The 24560-nt window shown below is 35.2% G+C and overlaps 2 long non-coding RNA genes across 2 annotated transcripts in view; one reads left to right on the top strand and one right to left on the bottom strand.

Annotated features, from left to right (window-relative positions):
• The window catches only part of LOC129531596 (uncharacterized), a 75231-nt gene extending 69386 nt beyond the window's left edge, over positions 1-5845 (top strand). Inside the window, exons 4-5 of the long non-coding RNA XR_008676877.2 lie at positions 3025-3129; positions 5560-5845. This is a non-coding gene — a long non-coding RNA (uncharacterized lncRNA). The remainder of the gene's footprint in view (positions 1-3024; positions 3130-5559) is intronic.
• The window catches only part of LOC134756793 (uncharacterized), a 1394997-nt gene that overhangs the window by 1260071 nt on the left and 110366 nt on the right, over positions 1-24560 (bottom strand). The gene's annotated exons all lie outside the window — the stretch shown is intronic.

Here is a 24560-nt window from a genome sequence, read left to right on the forward strand (position 1 = left end):
CCTATGTATACTGAAGTATAGAAATTCTTCTTCAGGGAGGCTTTAGGGTTTAGCCCTCGTGTAGATTTTTATTTTTTATTTTTATACCAAATGCTCCCTCAACCAACCTATCAGTGACTTTCAATGTAAACCTTTACATTAGTAATTACATTTAAGCCTTTGATTTCACATTTGTATTTAGAACATCCAATACAATTACTTCCCAAATAACATTTGTTTTTGTTGCTATTGTTTATCATCCACTTCAGTTGTGTTTCCTGTTATATTCCCAGGAATAGACAACATCCTGCCAGCAATTATATATAAAGGCTTGAAATTAAGCAAACCATGTAAAATCTGTATGGGTTAGGAAAAGGCAATTTGAAGTGTGCCCTATTTTAAATAGTACATTTAGTTAATGGCCTGAATTATACCAAAAAAGTACTGGGGAGTGACATAGACTGATATCCTAGAGATATATTACATATGAAATGAGTCTGGGGCTCTATACAAGTTAGGGTAATTGCTTTTTGACAAGTTCTTGTTATCTAGAAGTAAATTTTAAAAGTACAGTTTCTGAATAGCTGTGAAGTCAGCATCAGGGGTCAGCACACGAAAAGAAATGAGAATCAGCAAAAGTATAAGTCTACACTGCTAAGTCAGGTGCAGGTGGCAGTACATAATCCACTATGGAACCTGTAGTGACCAGAGAAAAATTTAATTATAACCTGTTTTGGTCTGTCTGCTGCTGCTATAACATGATACAGTTTGGGTAGTTTATTAAAAAAAAAAAGAAATTTATTTGGTTCATGATTCTGGAAGCTGTGAAATCCAAGAAAATGTTGCCAGCATTTCGTTAGGGTGACTTCATGGCAAGGGAGGAAGTAACTATGCAAGACAGAGAGGTACTAGGATCTGGACTTGCTTTGTAACAACCCACTCTCATGGTATTTAACCCACTCCTGCAATAATTTAGCACTGTATAAACATCCCAAGAGCTGATTAAAGAGAGGTGTAAACTTCAGTTTTTAAGACAGAGCAAGGTATTTTGACACTGTAACCTGTGAGAAATGTAATGAGGGCTTTCATTTGACCCAAGTCCATGGGGAGAAAAGAGTATTAGAATCAAAGAGCTCTTGTGGCTCTTTGTGAAGTGAGTTAGTCATTTCAAGCCAATTCCACATGGACAGATGTCCAGACAACTGTTCCTGTGGTTACTGTTAACAAACAGGTTTTTGGAAAGTGAGTGAAATCTATATGCAATTCATAGTTATTGTATTAGCACATACATACACAGAATCATGAGAATAAACTTAATAATGCAGATTAGCATCTTGAGACTACAGGAGGTGATCCTTGGTCTCAGTGTATTCAGAACAATGGAAACAACTACAGAATTTTAAAGCTATTGGCAAGCCAAAGAAAGCTTTGAATCTATTCCCATTTTCCACTACCAATGTGTTTTAGATCTCCAAGAAAGGGCAAACTTTTTCAAGGAAAAAAAAATAGATTTCATTGACAATGTGTTCCATAATTTTTAAAACTGGGTTAAGAAAATATTGTTTATTTAAGATATTTTCTCTGTAGTATAGGTTTTTCCCCTTTTTTTCTGCTTGTTATAATCAGTTATAAATATATGTGTCCCATTATTAACCTTTTTCCCCCAAAATTCTACTTTAGATATTTTTCCAGTTATAATTTATAATTACTCAGATTTATAAACAAAGTTCAGTTGATTATAACGCTATGCCAAAAAATAATCAACCACTTGCTTTAGTGCTATTTTTGCTTTAGGCTGCTGTGCTATTAAGACAATTAATATGCATGTCCAAATAATTGTATAGACATGATTTGTTTTATGGGAATTAGCGATTAGATTTATAGGCTTTAAATATTGATGAGAAAATTATTTAGAACATTTATCTTAACTGGTGGTGCTGGTTGAAAGGTATATGGGAACCTTCCATATTATTTTTGCCAATTTTCTGTAAGCCTAAAATTATTTCAAATACAAAATTTAATTTTAAAGTAATGTGGGAATCTATCTTAATAATTACTGATAGATTTGTTGAATATTTAATATGTAAATAATTTTGCAGCTGATAATCGTTAAAGAGGTAGTGATGGTTGATAAAAGTTATGATTGTGATGATGACTAATGAGTTGTGTGCCTAGCACTAAGCAATACTTTTTTAATGCACAATCTCATTTATATACATTATACTCCTTCTTGTTTATAACAACTGTCTCATTGAAAGATACCAGGAAGTTGATGGCAGACTTGTATCCTTTGGTAATCAATAAAATATTTCAACGCAAGTCTAAATATTTATAAAATTTTGAGGAATTTAATGCATTCTTCTATTAAGGTAAACTACCGCTGGATAAACGTGAATGCCTAATTTGGCTTAATTAATAAAGTACTAGTTAAAGAAATGGGTCTATCATGCATATTAAAATTATGTGAAGGGTAGCAAACATTTACATTATTCAATGGGTGAAAAAAAGTAACACACTGAATGATGAAAGTTAAAAAATGTGATAAACTGTAGAGTGATTTCAGTTACCACCGAATAATGCCATTTTTATCAAGGGAAGAGATTATAAATATTATAGACATGTGAGTCTGTAGTGTTGGATGGAGTTAGGCTGTTTAAAACAGAGTAATATAAATAAGCTTTAGTACTGCTACTGCCTGCTTGGTTTCAAGCATAAAAACACTCTCTAAACCAGTGACTTTCAAACTTCCCCTACCCTCAGAACTCTTCCTTCAAAAGGAAGATTTGGAGCGTCTCTAGTTAATCCAGCATAATATTGAGATTTGCAGTGTCTCTGGTTGATCCAGCATAATTCTAAGATTTGGAGTGGAGATCTAGAGTGTCTCTGGTTGATCCAGTATAATTTTGTGATTTGGAGTGGAGGTCTGGAGTGTCTCTGGTTGATCCAGCATAATTCTAAGATTTGGAGTGAAGGTCTGGAGTGTCGCTTTTTGATCTAGCATACTATTCTAGAGCTCTGTGTCTCTATTCTCCTCTCTTCTCTTAGGAGTACTTGAGTGAGAGCATAGTTCGGGTACAGTTTGGTTGCCACTACTTAAACAGATGAGATGTAAAATTCCATTTTATACTTGGACAAGAAGACAGAACAAAGGTGAGTTTGTGTGTTTTTTCTAAGGTGGAGTCTTAGTGATTTTCCCTTGGTATCAGTGAAGAATCTTTCAGTTGCAAAAAACATAAAGCTCAACTAAAAATAATTTAAGCAAATAGAGAATGCATTTTCTCATGTAGCTAATAGGTCTCAGCATACAGCTGGCTCTAAAGCTTAGGCAGACATTGTAATTGCATCCCTAGCACTTGATTTTCTCCATCTCTCTGCTCTGCCTTTGGCTGTGCATCTCCATCCTCAGGTGCCACAGAATCTCCTACCCACCCATTTTGGTCACAAAGATTACTACAGTGTTTCTCAGCTTCAGGTCCATGCATAATAACAAGAGTATCATCCTAAAGATTTCTGTTAGAAGATTTGTTCAGTCTTATGTTACCTATTTAAGTCAGAAACTCAATTCATTGATTGATTGATGTATTGACTGACTTACATGTAGGTCACAGGCTCTATTTCTGACCCCGAGAAGAGCCCTTCATTCAGCAAGGGAGCTGAGTGTGAGGTTAAGTGTGGTCCCCAGAGCTAACCTAGATAAAGTTAACAGAAAAGTAGAGGAATACGAGAAGCCAAAAAATAACAAGTGCTCACTACGTCTCCTAAAATTGATAGAGTTTATTGATTAGCTAATTTTACTATAAAGGTGTTCCGAGTTTCTACTATGCTAGTTCTTTGTCAGTTGAAAAAATGCATAAGGCAGTTTCTACATGCTGCCTACATCTTAGCAGAGCAAACTGTATGATACAACCACATAAAAGATCTATAAATTACCCTGTATGTGTGTGTATAGTCAATAATTCACTGTGTGTTTTTAATAGAATATATGCCTTCCCTAAATATTTGAAGCTAAAGAAAAAATCCTCACCACCAACCCCTATTTCCATATATTCCAGTGTTATAGACAGAATGCAGCAAATAACTTCGGATTTTTCAAAACACCCCCTGTGGTCTGTTAATCAGGTTCAGTAAGAAATAAAGGAAGAAAAAGTTGTACATTCCATGTGTACAATTCCATTAGATTAGGCGTAAATTCTAACAAAGTACCTGCTGCCAGCTGAGCTGAAAGAAACCTCTGGAAAATTACATAATTTTTTTTCTTGCTTAAATATTCAAATGTAAAAAGTGCATGGTGATAAATAACTTTTGTGTAAATAAAAACATAAATCATAAGATGTAAAGGCACTGAACAATTATATTCTAAGGAAAATAAATTATACCTGCTTATAAATCAAGGTAATGTGAAACATAGATTATATGATAGATTGATAGAAAATTAAATGTGAACTTCAATTATGCTATATTAAAAAGTCAGTGCTATTTTAAAAACAAATGAATATGTAATAGTTCTCTTCAGAATGCCAACTAACATCGTTATTAGACTCAATTTGACTGTGTACAAAAAATTAACAAGAAGAGAATGTATTAAAAAAGTATAATAATAAAAGCAATGAAATAATTATCATAAGATTTATACACTTTAGCATGCAAAAATTTTTTAAGTTTCGGTCACAATATACCTAAGAAACAATAAAGAAAAACAGAGAATTATATGGTCTTATAAGCAATAAACAAGCCTAAATGGGAATCCCTCTTAGGTTTCTTTATGTATAAAATCATTTGCAAATAGACATGTAAAATGATTAAATGATTAGACATGAAAAAATGTGTATTTGCAAAGGATTTTATAGACTCTTCTTAGTGGGAGCGAAATGCTTAAACAGGAATCCTTCAAACAGTCTATGAAAAACAAATTGGAATAGCAATAAAAGAAATCATAGAAAATAACAAAAAAAGAACAAGGATGCATATATAAATAGGATACCCTGTTGAGTTTTCGCTTGCCAAATAGGCTGGAACAGGGTATAAAATGTGAGGCATTACCATGGCATGCTGCCAACTCACAGGGTGCCTAGAGGAGAGAGGTATTGTTGCACTGATAGAGACATGCCATGCTCAGGTAATACATAAATGAGAACAAATATTTGGCACGGAGCATTGGAGACAGAATAACCTTCTTAGGTTGGTGCAACAAAATACATGTTTTTAAGGTTTTGAAATATGGTATCCGAACTTTGCATAGTTACAGTATTATTGACAGTTCTCTACAGATGGCACAGCACATCCAACCTGGTAGGGTGTGGATATAGATTCTTCCAAGCACTGGTTGCATAAAGGGATGATCTACACATGTCCTCACCTGCCCTCTGCATACTTCATGGCATCCTCCAATCTGTTGACTGCTAGGGCAAAGGTCTTAGTATCCACACACACTTATCCTTGATCCCCACTTTGGTCTACTTTACACAATCCAGGGTCTCACAGCTTCTGATCTCTCTCCTTCCAACCTCTCTTTCATTTCCCACTTTTGGCTCTACATATTCATAGGCATAACTCTCAGAATTTTACCCTTCCTATTCCCAGGAACCCCTGCCTTGACAGACTTCTCAGATGAGGCATTGACATCTTGAGCCTCTGCTATGAGGAAACTGCCATTGTAACCTTCATCTGTTTGGTCTAAAAACACTGTGGCACAGAGCAGACAAAGATTGACAGGATCAACAAACCCAATTCTTCAAAGAAGGAAACCAATTCTTCAGTACCATCTAAGAACTTCTCCAATTTCCCAGAAGGAGGTAGGGGAAGGGAATTAAGTAAGTCCCCTATCACAATGACTAGGGATAGGAAAAGATGGTGGGAAGAAAGAACCCAGGGCTAAGGAGTAGTGTCTTGTGGAATGGCAGGACTTAGAAAGCATACAGAAATTTTTAACTCAAGGCAGAAGGGATTGTCAAAACCAAAACAGTGGGTAGGGCGAGGAACTTCTAGAAAACTAAAATCCAAAAAGCTGAGCCACAGGTCCAGAAGGTTGGCCAATGCAAGAAGCTAATACAACCTAAACGTAACTCAAGGTGGCTGGTGGCATTATTCTTACATACGGTTATATTCATTCATGGAAACATAGACCAGTAGCTAAAAGTAATTAACAAGGCATCTGGGTTTTTACCTAGTATCTCTAAACAGACAGTTAAAGGATATCCAGTTCATACTTAACAGCGACACTTTTCAAAATTGCCTTTACTCTCACCCTAAATTATTTTTCATCTCTCTAGTAGTCTGAAAGACTTTATTCAAGCCTAATCCTAACTATATCATCTCCTGCTACTTCACCCAGCAAAGGTTTTCTATTTCTTTCCTCTTGCCTTTCTTTATGAATTTTTTATTTTGCCACTTGACAGCCTTTTCTATTTCTATTCCTTTAGTTTCAGCTTTGTTTACTATACATAGTCTTGACAAACAGTAGCTCTCCTTGAAAAGTAAGCAATATTATTTTTATTATTAGTATTGTTGTTAATCTCCTTCCCACTATATTTCCTCTGTCTCTCTCAATTTATTCTATTCTATGTCATAAAAACACCCAAACTAGGCATGAATAGGCAATACTCCTTTAGAGCACAGTGGAGGGTTAGAAGCTAAGTATGCAGACCAAATTATTTTAGGTGCTAGCGGTAGGGAGAGAAGAGGTTCCTCCACTTAATCTGCCATTCTGCTATTGTAAAAAGTTCATGGAGTCTAAAACTTAGTACCAGGGGAACAATCACAAGCTAAAGAAGAAAATCAACACACAAGGAAGCGCCCACCGAGACAGGCTGATAGTTCAGATTATTTGTTTTAAGAGCCAATTTGTGTTTGAGGAGGGGAGGCAATCTATTCCAAAGGGTCAGAAAGAGAGACTAGATTTACCACCTGAACAACCTTGCAAAGCAAAATATCCTGAAGCAAATCCCCCAAACCACCAACACTATGAAACATTATGGGGGAAAAGGGTTTCGTGGTCAATTTTGAGAAAAATTATGTTCATTTCTTGGTACAATGAGAAACATTATGTTCCTCTCTCAAGGCATAATGCATTTTGAATGCTCTTAGAAAATGCTGAAATAAGAAAATCTGCTCATTGGGTCTCGTAGTGTATTTTTCTGTCAAACTCACTGAATTGGGTTGATTTTCTAACGGCAAATAAGTGCATATGCACAGAGATACCTGACTCACTTGAATAACGTATGCTGACATCTTAGGTCACTGATAAGCTGTGTTGTAGCTTCCAAAAAATATTCATTCATTGCTCCATTTCAGCCTCACTTGCTATCAAGTGATTTAATTACTGCAAACTAAATTGCAATTCTCTCCTTTTAATGTAGAGTTGTTTCTAGTCAGACCTTTAATGACTCTCCAAACAATAATATTTGGCAAAGAGAAATGTTGTCAGTCAAGCAGAACTATAAACATCTGTGTTTGTTTAGAATAAACTTCCTTTTAATTAAATATATAGATGTACCAGGAAAACTCCATGTCACTGGAAATTCCACTGAAAGAACGTCAAATCTTCCAGAAACAGTGCATGCTATCTGAGAAACTCAGTTTCTCTCTCATCATTAGAAGGGTTTTTTCTTTTCCTGTAGTTGTTATTATTTTCAAAATGCATGTGCCTTAAGACCGCACCTTCAGATTTCAGAATATTTAAGCTGTTTCGTATTGTCAAGGACATCAGAAAATACATTTTAAATGTGTGGGAGTAGGGTTATGAAAGAAAGTCTTACTAACAAGTAGAGTGTCAAAAGTTTGTATGTTATGCCAAATTCTGTCACTTCAGTCTGTCTTGAAAAAAACAAAAAACAAAAAAACTTTTGCCTCTTTATAACAAGACTCTGATAAAACAATGGCAATGTACTCTCAATTGTTCACTAATCTAAAAATAGGTCATTAGCATGAATATTAGACATGATTAAACACTGCAGCATAATTATTTTGTCCTAGGCCACATAATATCCATGTGTCTTTTCTTTTGAAATCATTCCAGCCATCTTTTTAAAATATTCACTGAAATTTACAGAGTTGCAATATTGAGACAGTTAAAACATGTAGAAATATATTTTTGCACATATATGCAAATACTTCTTTAAAATATTCTGACTTATCAAAATGATCTGATTAATTTATTAGTCAGGGGAACAGTTATCCTTACATTATATTAACCTTTATGAAACAACAATTTATAATCAATTCTAAAGAAAGAAGAAATACTTTGGTTTAGAAATATTCACTACATCCTTCATAACTCTCTTCTCAATAGTACTGAATAGTTAAAATATCTTAAGGTTATAGTAATTTAAATAGCATCAAATGAATAGAATCTCATAGATTCGAAAGTAACATATCATTGATAATTGTTTGGATTAGATGTCTTGGCAATTCTACCCTATTTCATTGCAAGTAAATATCACAACTATAACCACAAACAATATCAATGTGATTCTTTTTGTATATTTATTGATTTGTATAATATGCATGACCAGTAGAAAAACTTTTCTGAATATCATATAGATTTCCACTATATTTCCATGTTTCCTCACTGCACGACACCTTATTATAAAAGTAAACTAAATTGGAAAGAAAATCTTGGAGTCGGAGAATAATTTGTAATTTTTTTCCTGCTATCGTTGAGAAAAACACAGATGTCAAATATTTGTTATATGAATTCATATTCATTTGATTTTATTAGGTATTCCCTGCAAAACGGGATGTGAATCTTGGTTCTATGGTTCCGGCAGATCACCATAATGACCAATTTTAATGGGAATATTTCTTTTTCTTTCCTAGGGCACATCATTGTCATGGTCTTTTGAGTGAGTTTCCTGAATTTTCACCTGTGAAATTTAATGATTCAAAAATAATCATTAAACACATAGGTTGAGGAGGAAGAATATAGCTTTAAAGAGAACTAATTTCTGGCCTTAGAGCTCATGTTCAACTTTCTGAAGTATTTCAGAGAAAAACAGGTCAGACAGAGCCCTGTAGTAGCATCAGTGGCCACATCTATAGCAATTGAGCACTACTATCTGCCAAAGACTAGCAATAAGCTAGAACAGTAGCTGAACAAATTAGTCCTGTACTATGCTTATCCTGCTGCACTCAAACGACTACACGTTTCTTGTGTCTGGTAGCCCCAGCTGAGTCTGGAATCATAATCTTAGTTGTTACTAGGGCTCAAAGTTTCTCATCTGCACCTTATCTGGTAGCATTGTCACTCTGCAAGTGAGGGCACCTGAGGTAACCTCATTTCTCTAGGTGGTTTTTATTAGACCCTGCAAAGTTCCAAAGCTTCCTCTCAGCTGGGCTTTCTTGATATTTCACCTGTGGTTTAAGCCAGTTCCAATTCCAAGAACCAATAATAAATTCAAGCTAAGAGAATATAAAAAATTGAGGAACTCTGCATAAACATCTTTTTCTTGCCCTGACAGTCCCCCACTGGAAAATTGGCTTTTATTTAGATCTGTGTCATTAAACAAATTAGAGCCTCCTTTTGGAAGGTGAATTTCAAACCTGTTGCCTGTGTCATTCTCATTCACGGTGCCTCATCTATTACTTTAATCCTAAATCTAAATCCCTGTCTTGCTATTTTAATTCCTCCTAGCCCAGGTGCTGAAGGTTCATTGTCATAGTTAAGCCTCTACTATTTTCCAACAGACTAACCTAATGCTGAGTTGCCTGTCTGGATTTCATGTTGTTAGCTTCTCAGATAGTCTTTGTTCTTGTGTTTGTTTAGAGTGTCCCCACATAAATTGGCATTCCAGTACCAGAGCATCTAGCAAGCCTGCTCTAATGGGAACTGAAGGGGAGATGGACGTGGTTGTTTACAGTGTGATTTTCATGGGATGCTTATTTTACCTGGAAGACAGTCTAATGCCTAACAGGGGCATCCTTCACATGGGAAACTTGTTTATGTTGGCAGACACTCTTGTGGTTCTTGTCTGACTTGTGTTCAGTTATGCCTGCCTGATCATCACTACGGTGTTAGGAGCCCAACCTGTGCTCTCCTCAGCATCCAAGGGAAAAACCAGGCCTGGGAAGCATCTGCTTCTTCAGATGGAAGGCACAAATCCAATACACCACCATAGCAGGAACCAAGCACAAAGATTTTACTTACAGATCCTGGGCAGGGAGGGTACTGTGAGTTGGAAAGGCAGTCCTTTGCCCCCAGGTCACAGAAGGCAGGACTGAGAAAGCAAAAGAGAGTGGCACTAGCAGCATATATAGTGAAATAGGGCGTAGGTCACTTTAAGTTCATTGGCAAATGCCAAAAGGCTACATTTAAAGGGCACAGCAGGAGAGTGGGGAGCGCAGTCCACTCGGAGGGAGAGATGCTTCTAAATTCTTATCTCAGGCTACTGGCTGGAGCCATTTGGGTGTCATGCTCTACTGCTAATGCCCAAGCAGCAACCTTTACTGCGTTGTTCCTGTTACAATGTTTTACCTCTGTGTTGGAATAGACTCTCTCCCTTCATCTTGGAGACCTCCTCCAAGATGTATTAAAGACTATATCTGCTAGATGCCATCTATTACGTACTAGATTTCACTTCTGCCATAACATTAATCTGTATCCATGTACTCAGGTTCTTTGCTACCCCATCTGTTCAGAGAATTCCAGATTTTGTTGATGTTGTGTTGACTGACTGGGGTTAGAAGAGCTCTATAACCCAACTCAAAGTGAAGTGTGTAAGATTTAGGAAAACTGGTTCAATGAGAATAACCAGACCAGAATGCTTTCCTTCACATTTCACTACAATTAGCACAATTGGTGGTTGAAGTTTCATTATACAACCCCTAACACCAGCTGCTTTCCTGTCAAAAACCGACCAAATATACCAAGACAAGATTGGAATTTGAGCTTTCCCATGACCATAGAATTATGTAATTGGAAAGGACTAAGGTTCATTTGGTGTATTCAACCGCATGCTTGGATATCAATTCTGAAATCCCTACATCCCATCTGTTTTTAAGTTTCCAAGGACAGAGATTCTGAGAAGTTTATAACATATCTGAGAGAGACAGTAATTACTCTTAAGGTTAATAATGCAGCCTCATATAAGAAATGGAGTCATCATTTGTAATGTTTGCTGACTTAATGTTTGTTTATCTGTGGTAAGCATTATCAGTCTTGAAGACACAGTGTCATTACTCTGATTTCTTCTCGTGTAAAGGTTACAACTTTTAACTCTTCTTTGATCTTTTCCCCTGATTTTTTAAAATATAGGTATCTTTTTTTTTCCTCTGGAAGCTAACATTGATGTGAAAAAGTAAGAAGTGACAGCGTGCTGGCAGTCCTCGCAGTCCTTGCTCGCTCTTGGCACCTCCTTGGCCTTGGTGCCCACTCTGGCCACGCTTGAGGGGCCTTTCAGCCCGCCGCTGCACCATGGGAGCCCCTCTCTGGGCTGGCCGAGGCCGGAGCCTGCTCCCTCTGCTTGTGGGGAGGTGTGGAGGGAGATGTGTGGGCGGGAACTGGGGCTGCACGCTGGTGTATGTGGGCCAGCGGGCGTTCCGGGTGGGCGTGGGCTCGGCAGGTCCCAAACTTGGAGCGGCCAGCCAGCTCTGCCAGCCCTGGGCAGTGAGGGGCTTAGCACCCAGGCCAGCAGCTGCAGAGGGTGCGCCAGGTCCCCCAGCAGTGCCAGCCCGCCAGCACTGTGCTCGAATTCTCACCAGGCCTCAGCTGCCTCCCCGCGGGGTGGGGCTCGGGACCCGCAGCCCGCCATGCCTGAGCCTCCCTCCTCCCCCCACTGTGGGCTCCCGCGTGGCCCGTGCCTCCTCAAGGAGCGCTGCCCCCTGCTCCGCGGCGCCCAGTCCCATCGACCGCCCAAGGGCTGAGGACTGCAGGCACATGGCACATGACTGGCAGGCAGCTCCACCTGCAGCCCCAGTGGGGGGTCCACTAGGTAAAGCCAGCTGGGCTTCTGAGTCTAGTGGGGACCTGGAGAACCTTTATGTCTAGCTAAGGGATTGCAGATACACCAATCAGCAGTCCGTGTCTAGCTCAAGGTTTGTAAACACACCAATCAGCACCCTGTGTCTAGCTCAGGGTTTGTAAATGCACCAATCAGTGCTCTGTGTCTAGCTAATCTACTGGGGACTTGGAGAACCTTTATGTCTAGCTAAGGGATTATAAATACACCAATCACCACTCTGTGTCTAGCTCAAGGTTTGTAAATACACCAATCACCACTCTGTGTCTAGCTCAAGGTTTGTAAACACACCAATCAGCACCCTGTGTCTAGCTCAAGGTTTGCAAATGCACCAATCAGTGCTCTGTGTCTAGCTAATCTAGTGGGGACTTGGAGAACTTTTGTGTCTAGCTCAGGGATTGTAAACACACGAATCAGCACCCTGTCAAAACAGACCAATCAGCTCTCTGTAAAACAGACCAATCAGCTCTCTGTAAAATGGACCAATTAGCAGGATGTAGGTGGGGCCAGATAAGGGAATAAAAACAGGCTGCCCGAGTCAGCAGTGGACAACCCCCTTGGATCCTCTTCTACAGCGTGGAAGCTTTGTTCTTTTGCTCTTTTGCTCTTTGCAATAAATCTTGCTGCTGCTCACTCTTTGGGTCCACACTGCCTTTATGAGCTGTAACACTCACCACGAAGGTCTGCAGCTTCTCTCCTGAGGCCAGCAAGACCACAAACCCACTGGGAGGAATGAACAACTCCGGACGGGAGGAACAAACAACTCCAAACGCACAGCCTTAAGAGCTCTAACACTCACTGCGAAGGTCTGCAGCTTCATTCCTGAAGCCAGCGAGACCACGAACCCACCAGAAGGAAGAAACGCCGAACTTCTGAACATCAGAAGGAACAAACTCCCGACACGCTGCCTTTAAGAACTGTAACACTCACCGCGAGTGTCTGCGGCTTCATTCTTGAAGTCAGTGAGACCAAGATCCCACCAATTCCGGACACAAGAGTAAATACATCTGAGGGAATCAGGAACTCTGCTTACTCATCCCACTCTGCCCAATAGCACGGATCATGTCAAACTAGAACAGGTTTTGTTTGCTCCAATTAGTCTCCAAGAAAAATAAGGCAGGAAAGTAACAGTAAATATATGCTTTTTATAGAGCTGATACTATAATTTTTAAACTTGAATCAATAAAAAAATTGTTTAGGGGTTGAATCCACAATAAAGTAAGAATAAAGAGTATACTGGAGATATAGCAGTGATGCTTACCATAGTCAGCTCGTAAACAAGTGGCATTAGGCAGAAATTGCAACACGTATCATGAAAGCAGTTGAAAAATTAGTGCCAATAGGAAACAGCTTATGAAGGTATTTGGCTTTTAACATGTAATACTAAAGACATCATTTTGTTGTTGAAATTGTAGGGAACAAACCTGGAGACATTTCAGAAAGTCTTATTTATTGAGTTGCTACTTGAAGACAGCAATTGGAAGCTAAAATAAATCATCACCAAAATAAACTAATTTTCTTGATTGAATATCCACCCAGACTGCTGAGGCAAAAGTCAGTCACTTGTACTATTGCTGTTGCCATCTGTTTCACTATTTCTCAAAGCAAGAATGATTGTTGATTAATGTGCTATGCAAATTCAACCACTTTACAAGTAGTGACCTACAATTACTCATGCAAAACTATCTGATGAAGCAATGAGGCAGTCGATCAATGCCAATAAAGCACCATTAACGATTTGGCCAGCTTGGGGTTATAGATAGGTAATATTTTTTAGCTACTGGGACTATATTATTCAAGTAGAGCTACCCTATTATAAATAGTTGAATTATGCTTCTTTAAAGGCATTTTGCCAGACTTTCTTTACAGGATTCCTGATGCAAAAAGGACATTTAATCTCTTTAGAATAATTAACCAAATGATTCGCAATTGCTAAATAAATGGTTTTTTTGTTTGTTTCTGCTTCTTTAACTCTCTGCATTTTCCCTTAAAGAGTTTATAATTTTCTGCATATTTACTGGTTACAATACAAACACTGGAATCAAATTTGGAATTTTGGTTTCACAACTTACTGACTCTGTAAACTTAAGCAAGTTTTTTTTTTTATCATATGGCTTCTTGATTATCCCATCTGAAAAAAATGGAAATGATAATTGTACTCTATATCATGGTAAAGCTGTGAAAGTTTTTAAATGTTTATTTATATAAAGTACTTATAATAGGGCTTGGCACATGGTATATACTGATGTATACATATGTTATGTATACATCATATACATGGTGTATACATAACTGATACCATTATTTTTATTTATCAGTGTTATTATTTGCTTAATATCTGTTTCCCTAACTGGATTTTAAGCTCTATGAGGATTAGAACTATGTTTATGTTGTTTGTTCTTGTATCTTCAATAAAATAGTTCCTGAAACAAGTGCTCAATCAATACTTTTTGAATGCATCAATAATGAATTTGGCCAAATGTATTAAAAGCTTTTAAAATATGCATACATTTTTACTCATTTTTGCTACACTCATTTTTAGATTTTTACCATATCTAGGATATTTCTGTAAGAACAAAACATGGATGATTTCCCAAATATAAAAGTATGTATGTGTTAATTATAACATTGATTATAAAAAAACAAACTACACACAACTTAAATATCCAACAATTATAATAGAATTATTTAGGATTATGTCCTCCTTAAAAGTGATATAGCTATATACTGAATGGCATGAAAAAGTGTTTGTAATTTACATTTCATGTTACAGCAAGTTATGAAAGTATTTATAGTATGAATCCCAATTCATAAAAATACTTGTGTGTATATCTTAATATATCTATATGTAAATATATGTACCTATATACAGCTCAAAATAAATACAGGGGTTAAGCTCCTGGATGTATATTTTTTTCTGCTTGCTTCTCTGCATCATATAGTTTTTATACATATATAGATCATGTTGCATGTATAATGATTTTAAGTTAAAAAAATAATTATCAAAATATATTTTTCAAAACTGAATAAGCCAAATATTGTGAATATTGGCTTGTACCAGAGATTCTCAGAATTGGAAATCAAACTTCATATCTAATGAAGAATTCCTTGTCATCAATTTCCTGATTCTTCAGACAGGTTGTTTGGTATTTTCTTAAGCATATGCAGTGATGGTAGCACTTCTTATCATTGAACAGCACCCATAAATCATTAAATTCAGATTAATTGTGATTTCTTACGATTTTCATCAATTATTTCTAGTTTCTTTTTAATAAATCAACTGAAAATGTTATTTTTTGATGAGTTTATCGAGTACTTGAAAATAGCTATAATGTTTTGATAAAATACATTTCAGCTAGATTATAGACCTAAATATAAAATACATGTATAGATGCATGTGTAGATACAGACACGTACACGCATACAGAACCTTGAGAGTTAAGAAAATTTAGGAAAAAATTGGTTATGGCAGTGAAGCCATGAAAGCCTTTTAAAAGTAGACACCAAAAGTGAAAGACATATGATAATTAAGATTTTTGGTTACATAATGATTTTAAAAGGACAAAAAATAAAATCAAGTAACATTCTAGAAGAAAATATTTCAAAATAAGTAATAGTCATAATATACAAAAAAAGTTAAAATGAAGCCTATAAAAACGGTCAAGACATATAAGCAGGCTATTTATAGAAGAGGCATAAAAATTCTGAATAAATATATTAAAGATTGTTTTCCCTTTAAAAATGAGATATAGCTTCCTAGCAGATTTCAATCATACCTGAAATAAAAAAATAAAAATTCTGATCATATCAAATGTTCTCAACGTTGTGGGAAAAGTATTTTCTCATACAGTGCTGAAGTAATTTTTAAAGAGACACAGCTACTTTGGAAGGCAATTTGGCTGTATCGATTTCATGTAAAGTGTACATTCTTGATAATCCAGCAATTTGACTTCTGGATATATACCCTAGAGGTTCAATCACACATATGCAAAAATAAGGCGTATTTATAAGGATATTCAATGCAGAATTGAACAGACACAATGGAAAATCTAAGTTTGTTAAAAACAGAAATATTGTTAGATTGTTAAATTCATATTGTAGAACACTATGACATAATCATAAAGGATATACTATAATGAAGATGGATGTATCTACAAATATTGTGAGGAAAAAGCAAAAGTTGTAAAAAATACATATAGTGGGAACTATGCTCTCACTAGACCAGGGCAACAATAAATTAGGCAGCACAAAATATAAGTAATGCTTGGGTTGAGAAACTCTGGTCTAAATGTAGCATTTGTGATGAAAGGTAACAACTGTTTACATTGAGAATCAACTCGAACACTAGAAATGTGACCACAAGAAATATGAACACTAAAAATGTAAACATTAAAAATATGAGATATTTTGTCTTAATAAAAATACTTAATGAGGTCAAATTACTATATATTAAATAAAATTCGGCTTTAAATACTTTTGATTTAAAATATTGCTACTGGGCCAGGTGTGGTGGCTCACACCTGTAATCCCAACACTTTGGGAGGCCAAAGCAGGAGGATCACTTGAGCCCAAAAGGTTGAGACCAGACCAGCCTGGGCAACATAGGGAGACCCTGTCTCTTCAAAAATAACTACCAGGGTGTGGTGGTGCACACCTGTGGTCCCACCTACTCAGAAAGCTGAAGTGGAAGGACTGCTTAAGGTTGGGAAGTTGAGGCGGCATTGAGCTGTGATCATGCAACTGCTCTCCAGCATGGGCAACAGAACGAGATCCTATCTCAAGAGAGATAGACAGACACACAGACAGACAGACATAGAGACAGATAGATAGATACTCACATGGAAGTTTCACAAAAGTTTGTCATTTTCTTGAGCACAATGGAAACATCAGCAAGTCCAAAGTAGCAATGTTACAATCAACTTTCTCTGACACAATAAAATAAAACTAGAAATTTTAAATGAACAAAAAAAATGCAAAAGGTCCTTGCTTGCACATTAAAAGAGGTTCTATTAAATGGCTCTTGGATGACAGGGATATACAAACAGAAATACAACTTCTGAAAAGTAATAAATCTGCTATATCAGAAACTATAAGATATAATTAAATCAGAAATCAGAGGAAAATTCAAGTCTCCAAAAATATGTATCAATGAAATAAAAATGTAACAAATTCCCATCACGTAAAATTATTAAAAATAGCAAAATGAAGTAAAATACAAAGAAGACAATAATAAACATACAAGCAAAAATAAATGAGGTAAAGAACAGAAAAATCAATAGATTGCATTAATATATAATAATTCTGATATGTAGAAATTTTTATTAAAATAGGAAACACACGAGTTAATATAATTTAAAAAGTAGGGAGAAAACATATTCACAAAATAAGAAATGACAAGAGGGAGATAATTATTCATATAGAGGAGTTTTTTTGTAAATCATGCTAGTACATTCTACCCACTTATAGTATCTTTGAAAATGTGCAGGAAATGGATAATATCTTAGGCAAATAGACTACCAAAACTTAGCAAAGTAGAGGAAGATAGTTTTAACAGATGACTAACCATACACGAAACAGAGATAGTTACCAGGGAACTACCCCACAACAAAGCACCGGGCTCCGATTGTCTTAACGAGGGAATTCTCCCAAGCTACTATGCGTTTGCCCTTCCACCCAGGAATCCCACTTCAAGGAATTTACACTAACGCTTTCAAAAATATAAAAATATACATTTACAAAGTTATTCATGGCAACATTACATATAACTGCAAAATATTAGAAACTACCTATTATTTAAGGATATGAGATTGTTTATAAATAAAGTGTCTTCTTGAAGACTACTTCCTAGTTCTAACAGGGGACACAAAAAAGGGACATTGTGTTGCACTGGACTGAATGTTTGTCATCCCCAAACTCATATGTTGAAGTCCTAATGCAATGGCATTTGGACTTGGGGCCTTTGATAGGTAATTAAGTTTGGATGAGGTTATGAGGGTGGCGCCCCCAAAGGGCACTAGCTCCTTTACCAAAAGAAAAAGAGACTAGCGCACTCCCTCTTTCCACAATATGAGCATAGAAGAAGGTAGCTATTTGCAAACTGGAGAGGGTCTTTGCCAGACACACAATTTGCTGGCATCTGAATCAGAGACTTCCTAGCCTCTAGAACTTTGAAAATAATTTTTGTTATTTAAGCCACCCACTGTATGGTATTTTGTTATAGCAGCCCCAATGGACTAAGATGCATACCTGTAGATGTGATATCCTGAAAAGGACACGACATCATGACCTAGGCAGTATTTTGGATAAGAATGCATAAGTCAAAACTACATCCAATAAAATGTCAGAAAACAAAAATGTGAAATGTTCTATTACGAAAAACAAAACAACACAAAATGAAACAAAACACAATGACAGGCACTGACTGTATTCTTCCAAAATGTCCATGTCATAAAAGTCAAAGAAAGCACTGGAACTGTTCTGGACTAAAGGAGTACAAAGAGACATGAAAATCAAATGCAATTCCTAACCCTATCCTGTATCCCTTACTAGGGGAACAAAATGTTACATTTTTGAGTCAATCTTTGAAGTACAATGGTAGACCTGATAAATGTATGATATACCCAGTTAAATGTACTGAAGTTGTGACTAAACTGTGGTAATATAAAAGAATATACCTATTCTTGGATAATAGACAATAAATCATTTACAGGTATAGGGCTATGATATACCTAACTTACTCATAACCCAGGAAGAAATTATGTGTGTGTGTATGCTTACATATTTGTATAGAAAACAAAGAGTAAATGATAAACCAAATGTGATAAAGTGTCAACAACAGACAAATCTGTGTACAAGTATATGAGTATTCTTTGTACTTCTTTTTATTTTGTAAATTATCTATAAATTTAAAATTACTTCCAAATAAAATTGAAAAAATATTTTATAAGATCTAGATTTTTAAAAATCAGCTTTATTGAAATATTATTTTTAAATGTTAATATTATTAATAATTATAATTTTTTTTACTTTTTACTTAATTATGAATATTTTATAAGTTTTTATACTTTTATATTAATCTATACATTTTATGAAATAATTATATACCACACAAATGCAATCACAATACTTTAATAATTTGTGTCATACGGTCAGGAGAACAAAAAGTAAATGAAAATCACAATTATTAATAATATAAATAGTGATTTTGCTAAAATGAAGTCAAGAAAACAATTTATGAGATAACTATGTAACAACTTGTGAATTATGCATCTTCCTTTTATTACTTACCCAAAAGGTACTAGCCTCAGTAGCAATTCAGACACATAGAATCATAAATTTAATCATGTTTGATATTTCCCAACTTCAGTCATGTGAGAACGATAGCTTATCCATACTTTTATTTCATCATAATAAAGATATAATTTGCAAAGTTGTAAGATCAAATAATTTTTTATGTAACTGTTTCTTAGCTTGATTTGAAACTTTTATATATTTAGGAATATTTACTAAATACTTACTAATAATATCAGTAAATACCTCACAAATGTTTGGCTACAATAAACCACCTTCATAGTTTGTCAGGTACCTATGAAATACATATAAAAGGTCAATTTAAAATGTATATGTTCTATAAATGTTCAATAGCTCTTGATCATAACCATTTCCTCTGGTAAATGCTCACAGAGCATGTATTTAATCCACTGCAGAATTTTGCTCTTGAGAGATATCAAGCTCATGGATCAATAATTTATGGAATCCATTGTCTTCTCTTTGGGACAAAAAACAGTAAAATTATTATTTCCTGTTTTCCAAAGTTATTTTCTATTTTCAAGTGTCTCAGGACCCTTTTTCAGATTTAAAACTTTTTTTGCAGATTTAATTAATATTTACTGTGTTTCCCATGCCCCAGCAATATGCTAGACATTTCTATGTTCAATTACTTAACAATTATTTAAGATGAGTGTCCTTTGCCCTATTTAACAAATGAGGAACCTGAGACTATAAAATTTAATTATATGTTCAAAGGCACACATGTAATAAATGCCATAGTTATGATTTAAATTGACACTCAAGTAGTAAAATACATACTTTTAAAAAGCATAAAATAATTTTGTTTTAATATTACCTCGTCACAATTTGAACACAAACCTCATAATTTCAAGTATTATATATTCTTCATTAAAACACCCATATCCTCCAAACTGGCATAGGACTTGAATATTTAAAAGCAATAACACTTACGTAAGCACAATTTCAAAGAGCTAGGAAAGAGGTAAAAACATGGGCATGCATAAATGAGAAGAGATGAACAGTACAATACAGATGTTTTCTGTTTTCTGGATTTGTTTTCTTTTCTTTTGAACACTACTGTCTATTATACAAAGGGCACATGCAAATTAGTTATTTGCCCACCATATTTTTTGATAACATTCAAGTAAATTTTTAATTTATCCAACTAATTGGCTCTTTGCCTATCTGCTAGGGGTTGGCTTTGAAATAGAGAGGAAAAACTGTCTATCTTGTGTGAGTAATAGCTCTATTTTAATCTATTTTTCATCACATTTTCTGTTTGAGTGTCATTTATTTTAAATGGTAATTAAAGAATGATTAGACATTTCTTATTAACTCCCCCTCCCCACTCACCCTATTCTTGGAGTATTGTCTTGGAAAGCAGTATTAGGCAGAAATCTGAGATTTCCACATGAAAGCATCGATTAAACTGACATTAATAGCAAACATGTGACTAATGTTTTGACAGAGGAGTCTAAATTAATTATTAATAATAGACCACTTCTGAACACTTCTTGATATGAGACAAGACTTTTTCTTTCTTTTTTAAAACTACCTGTAGATATTTAGAATCAGTTACTTTGGAAGATTTAATCAATTTAGATTCCTTTAATAGTTGTTTGAGGCCTTTAAATATAAGACTTCTTCTGTTAAATAAAAACAAACACAACTAAAAGATCCCTTTAGCATAAATATATGATTTAATTTGAGTTTTCATTGTCTCTGCACTTTTTTCTTTTGAATACATGTTTTTCTCATATCTCATGTATGTTAATTTCCCCAAATAATAGGTTCAACTGGAAAACATCTATTAGATTCTAGCATTAACAAATAAAGTGCCATAAGAAATTACAGCGCTATTAAGTATTATTTTATTAGTCAATCCCTTGTCAAATAAGTTATACAAGGCCACATCACAATATCTTAAACTTCTTTGCATTTATTAAATAAAGTTAAAATGTAAAATGAAAAAGGGACATATGTAAGGCCATTGCTAGTTGTCTGAAGACTTAGGGATATAATTTATCTTTGGGGTAAGCAGCTTTGCAAGATCACAAACATGGATGCTTTTATGAAAGAGTTACAAATCTCAAATTAGATTCTATATCTATCATGGGAATATGCTTATGTAAAATATTTATATGCACCTTATGTTATTCAATCAAATAATCTTCCTATCTTTTCTTTCCCTTGGATTATTCTTCAACATATCTTGTAATGGTTTCTATGAAATCATTTTCATTCATGGTGACATCATTCAGATTTTGCTTTATTGAGCTGTAGATAAAGAGATGATTTTTTTGTCTGCCTTCTGAGGAAAGGGAATACAATCACAAGTGAGTGATGATACTTTTTAAATCTCTCATCTATCTTATTGGGTTATCTGACTCTCTCTCTCTGGGCTCTTATGTGCTGTGACAATTGTGAATGAAATCAAACTACAGGCTTGTGTGATTTGCGTGGTTTTTTTTCTCACTACCCTTTTCAAAACATTGCTTTTCATGGGGCAGATAATTGAAGTTTGTAAATCAATTTATAAAACCTGTGTGGCCATCCTGTGGATTTACGTATCTTATATAGAAAGACATTATAAGCATTTTCTTGATCCAACTCAAAAGGATTTACTGAGAGCTAACAGCCCCACTAAAATATTATTAATGATCTCAAAACAATTAAAAATTAAAACATTTATCGATATTATGAACCTTAACTATTACCTTGTAAATTATCATGGGGAAATTATTAATATTTAAAGGTATAGGTTTATTTCATAACTAATAAAACAACCTGTTCCAGTTCTTGCTGCTTCTTTTGAAATTGCTTTCACTCATCACTTTCCATTTAATCTCTAGGGAAATGGTGTAGATAATAGTGAATAAATCAACTCATCTTATGGATATTTTTTCACAAATCAGTTTAATGCTTCATGGTTAGATAATTTTAGAATCATAGGAAAACAAGTCTTGAATAGTGGATACTATGTCGTAAGTTTTATTTAATCTCCGCTGTAACCACAATCACCACCCCCACTTCAACAAACTACTTTTCAATGTTTTGATGATTTACATACACTGGAATTTACCAATCATTTATTCATTCATGAATAAATATTTGTTTTCCATCTACCATGGGCAAGGGGCTTAACTAAGCACGGGGTCATTGCAGTATATCAAACATTATGTTCTTTCCCTCATAGAGTTTAATTTATATTCTACTGAGATGATCAATATTAAACAAACAAATATTAAATATGTCATTAATAATAAATGTTATGAAGATAACTAAATAAGGTAAGGGAATTGAAAATGACAAAGGTGCAATATTGTAGTTAGGAAAGATTCTTTCAGGGGTTGACATCTAAGCTGAGATTTGAAGGAAAAAATTGAGTCAGGTGTTAAGATAACCAGGAGAAAAGTGATCCACATAGAGGTAAGAGCAAATACAAGAGCTAAACTATGTATGAGGTAGGAACATACTGGGTGTGTTCTCAGAACATCAAGGTGTGACTGGAACCTAGAAAGTGAGAGGGAGAGTCAAAGGCAATGAAGTGAGAAGAGCCTTGGGTTTATGTCCGTTAAGCACTCACAGGTTTAGATTTTATTTTAAATGCAATGGGAAATCATTGGAGGGATTTGAGCAGTGAAATGACATTCTCTGATTTTTCCTTACTTTCTCTCTCTCTCTCTCTTTTTTTTTTTTTTTTTAATTGAGATGGAGTCTCGCTCTGTCACCCAGGCTGGAGTGCAGTGGCGCGATCTCAGCTCACTGTAAGCTCTGCCTCCCAGGTTCACGCCATTCTCCTGCCTCAGCCTACCGAGTAGCTAGGACTACAGGCGCCCGCCACCATGCTACCATGCTAATTTTTTTTGTATTTTTAGTAGAGTCGGGGTTTCACCGTGTTAGCCAGGATGGTCTCGATCTCCTGACCTCGTGATCCGCCCACCTCGGCCTCCCAAAGTGCTGGGATTACAGGCGTGAGCCACCGCGCCCGGCCCTCTCTCTCTCTCTTTTTTTTTTCTTTTTAAAGATACTTCAGCTGTTTGTGGAGAGGAATCTGCAGGGTGAAGTGGAGATACAGTGACTATGCTCCCGTGGTTCCAGGTGTAAGGTAAAGGTGTTAGTGGCCTTGTACCCAAGCGGTAGCAAAAACGGATGAAATTCATGAATTATCTATGTATAGTACATGGATGTAGAGCTAATTGGATCTCACCAATGGATTGACTGGATTTAGGATGCAAAAGAAAAGAGTCAATGATGGTTCTACGGTTTGGAACCTTATCAATTTGATGGGTGGTGGTGACAATTAAGAAAACAGAGAATACTAAAGAACAGGCTGTGGGGTGCAGATAATCAATAGTTTTATTTATGCACATCCATTTTGAGATGCCTATTAGACATTCAAGGGTTGATGTCAAATACGCAGGTATCTAAATTTGCTGGGTAAACTGGCCCTGGTAATTTAAATTTTGCCATGATTAGCCAATATTTAAAATAATTAGCCTTAAAAGTAGGCTATGTTATTTCAAGCTGCTAAAAACAACCAAATGGAAAGGGTAGGAGCAACTCTAATTATACTGAAAAGAATTACATTGTATTTTTATAAATTGTTTTTTAAAAATCTAGTATTTTCCAGATGTATACGTATTCTTATCACATTGCTATTATTAAATAATAGTAATTACAGTGTGTCATGCAATGTTCCAAAATATAAATGCATATATAATATTTTGCGCCTCTATATATGAAATATCACATATAAGTGCATATATACATATTAGAGATATATATTACATACACAATTCATAATGTTACATATATAAATATACTTTTTAAATAGCAAGTAATAGTAGCAAATACATGCCAGGCAATGATCTAAGATATATATAATGTTTATGTATATAATATTTTGTGCCTATATCTGTATAGCAAGCATTACTATTCAATTATTTACTATGTGTCAGAAAACGAAGATTTTATATACATAATATAAATACATATATATCTACATATAAATGTATACATGTATGCACTTATACATATATACATATAAGTGTGTACACATGTATATATTTATATGTAGATATATATGTCTATGGATATATAGAGAAAATATTACATACATGCACACATGAACTTGTAAATCCTCATGCCAATATTACACATTCTATTGTAGATAAGAAATTTAAGCCAGAAAGAAGTAAATTAACTCACTCAAATTAACACAGCTATTAACTCTCCACATGGAATTTGAAGTCAGGGACTTGAGCTGCAGAGAAGACATTCTTATTCACTCTGCTGTACTGACTTACTAATACTAAATAAGAAAGGAAGCCATTGTAT

This window comes from Gorilla gorilla, chromosome 12 (genome assembly GCF_029281585.2).
Source record: "Gorilla gorilla gorilla isolate KB3781 chromosome 12, NHGRI_mGorGor1-v2.1_pri, whole genome shotgun sequence".
NCBI lineage: Eukaryota > Metazoa > Chordata > Mammalia > Primates > Hominidae > Gorilla > Gorilla gorilla.